Source organism: Stegodyphus dumicola, chromosome 5 (genome assembly GCF_044657685.1).
Source record: "Stegodyphus dumicola isolate Sdum_Otavi_A_Nest chromosome 5, ASM4465768v1".
NCBI lineage: Eukaryota > Metazoa > Arthropoda > Arachnida > Araneae > Eresidae > Stegodyphus > Stegodyphus dumicola.
This window is the reverse complement of record NC_140772.1, coordinates 173,934,601-173,945,306: the sequence shown is the minus strand read 5'-3', so window position 1 is coordinate 173,945,306 and position 10,706 is coordinate 173,934,601. Positions and strand designations below refer to the sequence as shown.

General features: G+C 29.9%; 1 long non-coding RNA gene across 1 annotated transcript; it reads left to right on the top strand.

Moving 5' to 3' along the window:
- The first annotated feature begins 236 nt into the window (after positions 1-236).
- On the top strand, positions 237-7,362 carry LOC146997340 (uncharacterized). Its single transcript, XR_015041343.1, has 3 exons — positions 237-428; positions 4,113-4,202; positions 7,226-7,362. It is a non-coding gene; the product is annotated as an uncharacterized LOC146997340 (long non-coding RNA).
- Positions 7,363-10,706: the final 3,344 nt, after the last annotated feature.

Sequence of the window (10,706 nt, the reverse complement as noted above, 5' to 3'; positions counted from 1 at the left end):
TACTGTTTGCATGCGTGATTTATTTAAATCTGTTGATAAGAATTTCAAGAAATTTTGATTATTTGTGTAAACTCCGCATCAGTATAAAATGATCAAACATTAGCAATTTAAAACAAGAATAATATTCAGATATATTCAAAGTCTAGTCTATATTCAAAGTTCTTTATTTTATATAATGTTTTAGATATCTATCAAGAATGATAGTAATTAGTCATCAAACGAAATAAAAAATAACTTTTTCTTGATATTCTAGCACTACACGGAAAAGCAATTCACCCTTCCGATAATCAACACAAATGTAAACAAACATCTCTTTACGACTGGTCGGAATGCGCAGAAATCACGAAAGTGTCTCTGCGCAACTAGTCGTACGTTTAGCATTTTTACCATGAAGTTAACTTGTATGGATATTTTTTGTTTCATGAAAGGTAAGTTCAGTTGCAATACTTGTATGTTTACTTTTTTTGCTTTTCGAATTTATGTTATTTATGTCATTTTGACAGTTAAATGTTTCACAGCTTTATGAATTGTTACCATTCTGTCGTGAATTACGTGTATCTCAATGGCTGGCTGCCTTTTCAAATATCTAATTTGCCCTGCTATCCAAATGTTTATGACTGAATTTTTTTAGTCAAGTTTATGCATTCAGTTTCAAAATAATATGTGTGATCAGATTGCTTATTATTTTATTGCAGCAATAAATTTATGTTAAATAGTTTGAACAATTGTATAAAAATAAGAGTTTGCATTGTTTTGTCCAAAATATATATGGTTGAAACGTTATCTTAATCTAGTTTGTAATTCAAGTTTTTTTGGGGGTACTGTTCTGTTATTGGGACCAGAATCGGAAATGTATGAACCTGTGTTCGTAAGTATGTGCATAGATGTGTATATGTAGACACACAAACATACAAATATACAAGCATACATAAATACAATTCTGAACCCGATCCTGATAACAGAACAGTACCTTTTTTTAATCTTTTTTGAATATTTTATAAAAGGATTAAGCATTTTTCAAACTGCATATCATTTTAAGATTCGACTTGCAGGAAGACAAATATGGTCATTCAATCAAATGCTTATGATTGCTTTTAACATTTTCTCATAAATATTGTTTGCATTTTTATTGTATTTTAGATACTTTAGTTATGTAAAGTGAACGTGAGAATATTATTAGGAAAGCTGAAGAATATGAATAGCTACCATAATACATGTATTTTTTCATCGAGCCCATTGTTTTAGAAACCAATGCACCATTATTATATGCTGGCTTATTTCATAATTATATGCAGTTTAATTTTATGTTCATGTTACTGTAGTATTGTCATTATAATAAAAGTATTTATAATTTTTGTTGAATCTTGCAAGTTACCTAACATTCAGAATTATTACTACCGAATTTTACTGATAGGTTTTTTTCGAGTTGACATAATCTGTCTGATAAATAAAATAAACTGGTGTTTAAATTATATGCATTTCTCTTAATGTTTCATTGAAAGTGAGATGGAAATATAAATGCTATCCAGAAAAGTGAATTCTTTTTGCAGGAAATAACAAACTGTACTAAATGATTAATGTTTATATCATTTTAGAAATGTCAATATTAAAGTTTCTCCCCCTTCTCTTCTTTGATTTTGAAATAATTTATAATAAAATAATATATGCATAAGTGTAATTAATGTAAAGTGTCATTCAATAATATAATTTATTTTTACTGATATTTTATTTCTTATCTGGGTTTTCTTTTGGTGTTAGAAGGAGGAAAAGAGGTTGATCTTTACATTATGGTAACTTGGCGTTTTTTTGGCAAAACTTTGGCGACCAACTCTCCTACAGCAACCCTATATTTTTTTTTCGCGCCGCCATTTTGTCTTCACGAAGTAAAAACATGTTTCTTTTCTTTTTATCTACTGAACACTTCTTCCAACAATCTACTAGCCAAATTACACTTATGCTAGAAATTTTATCTAACAAAACTGCTTAATCATGACAAATATTCACTCCAAAATTGGGAAAAAGTGCACAATACCATACTCCTTACGCGTTTTTCAAAATAACACATACACATAAACCATGTACACGCCGACTTATTTTTACTTAAAAAAAAATCCCAGAATTGCACAAAAATGGCATTGCGCACACTCTTCACTATATCCATGTACACTGCTTTTTTCTCATAAATTAGAAAAATTTCACGAAAATACATGACAATTTTCTCAATCTTTAAACCCGGTAAAAAGAACATATATGAAATTACCTGATCGCGAAAAAGTATTTACCCTTTCCAAATATGAACGTTTCCACATATAAGATAAATAAAATATCCAAAAACTTTTACCTCTAAATCATCTATTACATTATACACGTCACCAACGAATTCATACCGCAACCATTACAAATACTTAGTGTCAGATATTTAAATTATCTCCATGCACGTTTACTTCAACTAAAACGTATACCAAATTCCTACAAACATAAAATTCACAAAATAACTATCATTTAATTAAAATATAATTAAATTCAAAAACACTACTTAAAATATAAATGAGCACATACATTAAATTAATACGTACATAAATACCCATTTTGAACTCACTTTAGTTACGGCCATGGGATCCAAAAATTCACGAACACTGTTTCACACAACACAGAATAAAGCCAAATACAAAATTTCCAAATTTTTTCCCGATTTCCCCCCTTTTCCGATTAAAGAACCGTAATTCGTCCATTAATATCACATGACATATCCCATGATCTCTCATTTCCCTCACACAAAATAATGCGTAATCGGAACTGAGTACTGCTCACATTATTACCAAAGTCCCAGGTAGTAAACCTTTATCGCCTCCAAAATGTCGCCAAACTACCAGTTACCATATTGTAAAGATCAACCGGAAAAGACTGTAATGTTTTAATTAAGGAAATAATTAAAACATTACAGTCTTTTAAATAAGACAGTTACAGTAATGTTTATTGAAGCAATCAGTACTGTGTGATTGCCAGTGATTGAATAATGTTAAAATGCATTGTTCATAAGGAAATTTGCTTATCTTTGTGTTATAGATTTTATTTTGACACAAGCTGAAATTTGAATTATTGGAAGCACTTTGAAAACCCGAATTATTTCCTGAATCATTAATCAGGCCAATATATAACATACAAATTTTCATACAAAATTATTTCTTTGAGCATATTATAAAGAACTCATTTAATTTTATTATTTGTACAAATTTTAGACAAAAGTAGCATGTAACAGTTAAAGATTTATTGAAGCCTACTTGTTACTTGTGGTAACAAAGAAGTGTGAAAGATATTGCCACATTAGCGAACATGACGATCATTGATGCTTAGTTTAGTAATTTAATAATATATTGAGAAATGCTGGGAACTTTCAGAAGTAGACATTTCGGAAATGATGGGCTTGATAAGAAATTTACATGGTTTTATTATTTATTCTTTAGTTAAGAATGGATTTTAGATGTTCATGTGAAAGAATTCTGTTTAATTATATGTGAAAGAATTGTTAAAGTTTGGCATTTAAAAAAATGAATTAATAATATGCAATTATCTTTTTATTATACATATATTACTATATATTTCTAATGCGCTATGTAAATGTCAGTGCTAAACAATTGAGATACTATTGTCAGGGCAATCTTTTCTTATACATGAAAAATTCTGATACTTTCTTATCATCTGCCCTCACAGCTTCAACTTATGCTAAAACAGCAAGAGTATGCACACGATAATAGCAAACTATGAATATGCATACCACACACATGTATTTACATGCTTTATATTTAATCTTTATTTCTGAATAGTATTCCATTGGATGAAAAATATGTGAATATTGACCCAATGTGTATATTTTTGTGTGTGTGCATCCTAAAATTTCTTGTTTCTTATTAAGTGCTCATTTGAATTACTGCTTGTGAACAGAGCAGTAGATATGAACCATAAACTAACCATTTTGCCAATTTTCACAGCTTTGCAGATAGTCAGAAAGCACCAAAATTTGTAATAATGTTAAGTTTAAATGATGTTCTATACTTTTGTGTTAATTTTTCTATTCTATTAATTCTATTACTGTGTTATCAAACTTTCTGCAGGAATTTCAACTGGTTAAGATGTTATTACCATGTGGAGAAGAATTTGGTTTTCAAGCTAGAAAAAATTGCAGCTGAAGGATTTTGTAGAAGGTCAGTCAAACTGGTTTTAGTTAATTATAATTTAATTTTGGGTGAAGAATTCTCAAATTTATTTATCATAAGTGTCTAAAGGTCTTCTAAATTAAATTCTGCTTGTTTTTGAAATTTTTCATGACATTCATTCTTTGATTATTATTATTATTTTTTAATTTACTAACTTATATTCAGGCACATAATGTTGCATTTAATGCCATACCTTAAATATTGTAAAATGTTAAAATAATACATTTCACTTAAAAATGTGGTTGTGACAGTAAATTTTCTGTTACATTTAATCATATCTATAAACATTGCTATACAACATTTTTCAATAATCTGTATATTATTTTGTGCATTTCTTTTACATCCAAGATCTGGCATATGACTTGCTTTTCAAACTGATAACATGGTGTAATAATGTAATCTAATGGTTAAAGTTTACTATGGAACGGGCCAAATTTAATAAATTATTCTTTGATAGAAATTTATTCATGTGTTCAGTGTGTCTCATCTCTTTAAATTGCTAAAGTAAATTTTATGTACTTGCATTTAGGAATTTTGACTGTATCAGAGTAATTTTGTTTCAGTTATTATAACATGCAAGGGGAAAAATCCATTCATAGCTCCGCATTTAAAATTAGTTAATTAAAGTCCTTAATAAAGAGGGATGTTTTGTTGTTTTAAATGTCGATAGAGTTTAATTCAAAAATATGCCACATTAAGGGTTACTTTTTAACCTAATTTAAAATTTTCATTACTTTAACGTGTCCAATAATTGTTATTTTAACTCCGATATTGTAATAATATCAAAATTCCTTACTTTTTGATAGGTAATCCAAATGTAAAACAAGAAAAGAAAAAATTAAAATCTAGAAGTATATTTATTTCATACCTCTAACAAATAAAAACAACACAAGCACTTTTTACTGTCTATCTGCATAGTGTGGCATGTCCCGTAAGACTGAGATTTGTATGGTCAAATCCATGTTTCAGTTAAAGGAAAATGCATGCACAGTCTTCTGATTTTCCCTTCGATTAAGGATTCTGTATATACTAGCATAAGAAATATAATAGTTAATGCAGTGTTATACATCAATATTTATAGACAATTATTGTGGCTATGTTTATTATAATTTTGTTCACTGTAATGGATGGAGTGCCTAAACCATCATGCTGTGTAAACAAAACTCAAATCTTCATCTCTGCATACTGCTCCACTAGTGTTTAAACCACTGAAATGGTGATTATGGTAGAACATCTTTGGTAAAAATTTACTCTGCTGTAACCCTTAGCGAATCGTTTCTTTTCTTTTCTTTTTTTTTTTTTTTATATCAAGATCGTCACCTGAGAGGATCGGCACCAATTTCAAGGTGGCCGCTACACAAAACCAAAATAAGAAGTCAAAGACATACACAAACTCTGTGTCCATGTACACATCGACCTATTAAAACAGAGAACTGCACAAACTGGGCATTGTGCACTGCCTTAACTTTGTCCATGTACACATTGATCTATTTTCACTTTAAGAAAATCAGAAAGTTAAAAATATAGTTACCAGAAAAAATTCGCCACTGTCTTAACACACAGACAACCAAAAATACACAAACAGAGAGGAGTAAGTTACCAAAAATACATATTTCCTAACATAAAAACATTAAACAACAAATCTTCTAACAAAAATTAACACACAGAGACAAAAAAATAAATTAAACGTCATTTTTTTAACATACCTTTTTTTTTCACATGCATATGTTTAGGCTTCCCACCACCATCCTCCAGGTAAGCAATTCAATTAAATTTTTCGTCTCTTAGTCACCTCAGACATACTCAAACGATGGTACCCATACCAAAATAATAAATAGCATGTTCAAAATACAAGACCATACCACTTCCGTGCAACCAAACACAGCAATTGAAGAGAATGGTAAGAACCAAAAACCTGGGACCGTACAAAAGGTTTACTATTAAAAAAAGTAGCCCAAAACTAAATTTATCACAGCACGTTGGCAATATTTGCAGAAATAACTCCTTTTTATTGACAAAAAAAGTTTTTTTTTTTTTTTTCTCAAAGGCTACTTTTGCCAACATTATCAACATTAGGGTTACCGAAAAACTTATTTGATGCAATGGGCTTCCACATTTCACAAACAACCAATACCACTTTGCGATTTTTTTTCAGACAGAAACCAAGGTGTACCATACAGTAAAGATTAGTCACATCTTCATTTACTACTGTTACAAGTACTTCTTTGGTAAATTTCTGCGGTTAAATTCAAAAGTTTAAAATTGCATTAACATGATCAGATTCAGAGTCATAGCTAGGGTTTTCAGCGCTCGGGGACAACTGAAGATTTCACGCCCCTTACTGCTTGCCAAGGATGGAAAACATTTAATTCTAAAATGTTCTAACATCAGTTTGGCACCCCTTGGATTCTGCACCCAAGGACAGATGCCCCCCTTGCCCCCCTCTAGCTACGCCCCTGATCAGATTTTATTTTCTGCACATAGCTAACAATTACTTATATGTTGTCAGATAAATGTTACCAGATGCAGTTAATTATTTTTTACTTGCCAATCTCATGAGACAAGTTTTTTTTTGCTCCTGCAAGACTTTACTTTGTGTTGCAAAATAAATTCATTCTCACTCTTTTTGGACTTGCCTACACATTAAATTTAAAATAGTTTTATGAATAGGTAAGATGTGATTATCATAATTTTGTTTCTCTCTTTATCTTGGCAACTTTATATGTTGATTCAGTATCCAGGTTACCTACCAGTGGCTGATTGATAAAACTGCTCATATGTTCAGCTGGTGGTTTGAGTTTATTTTCTGACATAAAAAATTTTAAAAGGCATCCCCCATGTTTATTTTACTATAATCGAAAAATCAAATAATTGCTACTCTGTTTATAGGTACTAAATGTTAAAATATTTTAAATGCTTCCTTTAATTTGCATTCTAATAGTCATTTGTTTAAATTTAATTATGAATTACTATATTCACATGTAGTAATTGTGAGTGTTTATTTATTTTAGGTGCTGTGAAAGGCAATGACAGAGATCCAATTTATCAAGAGTTCTTATATACATAAGAATACATGGATATAACATTGTTTTTCATGAATTCAAATAAAATGTGATAAATTGGATTAATAAAAACTATTTTGAATTTTGAAAAGTGTTTTTCCTCTGTTAATCATAATATAGTGCCATAAATTTCTGAATGTGTTTATTTTTCATCCAAATAAATAGCTTTACAAAAATTTGTCATATTAATAGATATTGCATAATTTAGCATTATTATAAATATTTATTATAGCAGATTTAGCTGAACAACTTTTTTAGTCTCTTTGCAGATGAAGTCACAAAGGTAAGTGGTTAGATATTTTTCTGTATTCCCCATTAAGTAATTTTATCTGGTAAATTACCATTACTTATATACTACAGGTGAAAGAATAAGCTTTCCTTAAAGATGCAAAAATTTGCAGATATTTCAAAAAATTAGTATACATAAAAAGTTCTTAAATTGCCACATATGCGAAACTGAAAATGTTATATATGAAATAGTTCAGAAATATACATATTTTCACTATTTTTTAACTATAATTCACTGCATTTGTTATATATAATCACAGTTTAAGGTAGCAGTGCTTTTCTCACTGTGATTTCTCATGTATTTTGATTCATAAATACACGTACATAAATCCACGTATTTTGATTTCTCTTTTGAGACAGAATAAAAAATGAACTAAACATTCTCGTTGACATTGAGAGTTGAATAAAAGCTCACCTCAAAATAAAATGAATTAATAAATTTATGGAAAATTTTACATTGCATATATTGAGCAGAAAGAGTATATACTTAATGGAATTAATAATTGGTAGAGTTGATAGCAGAATAAAATGCCTTAATTGCATGGTAAACAGTAGATCTTTTGAAGTTTTTCTATGTTGCGTAAAATGCAGATTTAAATTTTTGATATTGATTGTCATATAAATGGCAATTACTGTTTTATTTTGCTCTGAAATGAATGGTTAGTAATAAAATTCTGGATGAGACAACCTTTAACATGCGCTAGAATTTACAAAGTTTAATTTGGTGCTGATTTCAACGGGTAAATTTCATTTTACTGAATTTTGCGTAAAATAATACCAATGAACCATTGCAAATTATTTTCAGAACTTTTTTTTTTAATCTAAAAGGGCTATTAGTTTTGAAATGTGATTTCATATCGTCAGTCGTAAACTTGTTTCGCTTTTCATTCAAAAAATTTAACATATTTACCTTTAAAATCTAATATATTATTGACTATCAAGCCAAGCTATTTAAAAGCATTACACACAGTTCTTAAGAATGCTTTTTTTAAATTTTTAATCTGATTGATTTAAAATGCATTTAATTCATGATGTATCTAATTGAAAACATTTTAATATTTCTACCTAATTACATGATATATTTCTTCATTTTTCAAATATATAGAAGATATATAACTTTCTGGTGTCAGTATCTTATAAAATGTTTTGCTATTTCCACTGCCCCATCTGTATTGATAATCTATGCATTCATAAACTTTTAGCCTCTTTGCGTGACTGCTAAAATCTGAGGCCTTTCAGATTTTTTTTTTTTAATTGTGTGAGCAGAAAGATAGAATTTTAGAAGAGCTTCTTGAGTTACCTTTTGAATGATATAAAGAATTGTTAACATAATGTCAAATTTTTACAACTAAATATTAAATATATAAAAAAGCCTGCAGCATTCTCATGTTACGAAAACATATTTATTTATTCTGAGGCTAGGAATTGATTTAGTTTTAAAAATACAATTTATTCCTTTTAACAATTTCCCAACAGTGTCATCAAAACACTATAAATTCCTTACATGTTTTAAAGAAAGACGATTCATTTATGTAAAGATTATTAATTGGGTAATTTTATTCAATTTTTAATACAAATTAACTGAAATTAGAGACTGATTTTGTAAAATAATTTAATTATGAATAATTCAATTTGGGGGCTATTGGATGTTTAAAAATGATCAAAAGATTTTTAATATCTTAAAAATAAAAGCAAAATTTTCAGTTTTATTCACTGGAATTTTCCTCTGTATATATACTGGGATGTGACACTAAGCAGTTGAGAGTATGTATTTAAGAGGTTAAAGGGATATTGTAACTAGTGTTTCAAATCCTCATAACATCCCATACGCTGTCGGTGGGACGTAGATAGGATGTCCTAGAGGATATACTGGGATGTGGCATTAAGCGCTCAGGATGAGTTTAGGAAGAAATTGGGATATTACGGGATGTCCTGAGGATGTAGTAAGTAGGACTTTAAATCCTAATAACATCCCATATGCTGTCGATGGGACATAGATGTTTTTAGGATATAATGGGATGTGCTTAGGAGGTTTGTGGGATGTCCTGAGGATGTAGTAAGTAGGAGTTTATATCCTAATAACATCCCGTACGCTGTCGATGGGACTTGGTTAGGATGTCCTGAGGATATCCCGGGATGTGACATTAAGCACTCGGGAGGAGGTTCGCGGGATATTCCGGGATGTCCTGAGGATGTGCGCATATCCCGCGAGCAACATCTTTGGGATATCCCAAGGATGTTTTTGTGCTATGTGGGTTTATTTCATATTTTTTTTAACTTAAAAATATCTCTTAAACAAACTCTACGATTTGAAAGTGAGAAGGGCCAACATTTTTCCAAGTAAAGCATTTTGATGTCCAGTGCGCTAGACTTCGGCCACTTGGAAAAATAAATACGAAAAATTACCGTTTTCCGAAATTTTATATAATATCTCGAGTGATAGTCGTAGGAAGATAACAATAGTCGGAAAGTTTTACCAAGAAGTTTTGAAATCCGGGGGTACCTCCTTCCAAACTCAAACTCCCCGTTCCGGAGATATGATGTTACGAAGAAAAAAACAAGGAGGCAAAAATCCACAGATATTTATATTGTTCATTCCTGTGTAAAATATTCAATTTCCTTTAAAAACATTAAGCTTCATTTAAATAAAAGGAAATTAAATTCAGGCATTTTTATTACCTTTCAAGCTTTTATTGTATTTTTAAATATTCTTTTTGTCACAGTTGCGCAAGTTTTCCTCGGCGTCATTAGGAGCCTTAGGTCGAAGACATTTAAGAATCATTGCTGTAAATAATGATCATATGATAAATTGCAATACATATGAAGGAAAGGAATGTATACATATGAAGGAATAGGAAGTGTGCCATTTATAAAGCTTAAATTTTGCTAGATTTGCAGGTTTTTCGCGCTCGCATTTTACGTGCTTCTTAAGAATCTCTGGAAATAAAATGGGAACTTTCCATGACTTGTTGCCAATCTAATTGGAGAAAAAATTTATTCTTTATAGGGATACTTGCGGGAGGTAACCGTCGAGCAATCTTCTTGTATCTGCCTCGTCCCATCCTGTTTGTTATTTTATTAAAACGTGTTTGGAAATTATTTCCCTCATTGCAAGGTTTGATTTGAGATGATAGATGTCAAT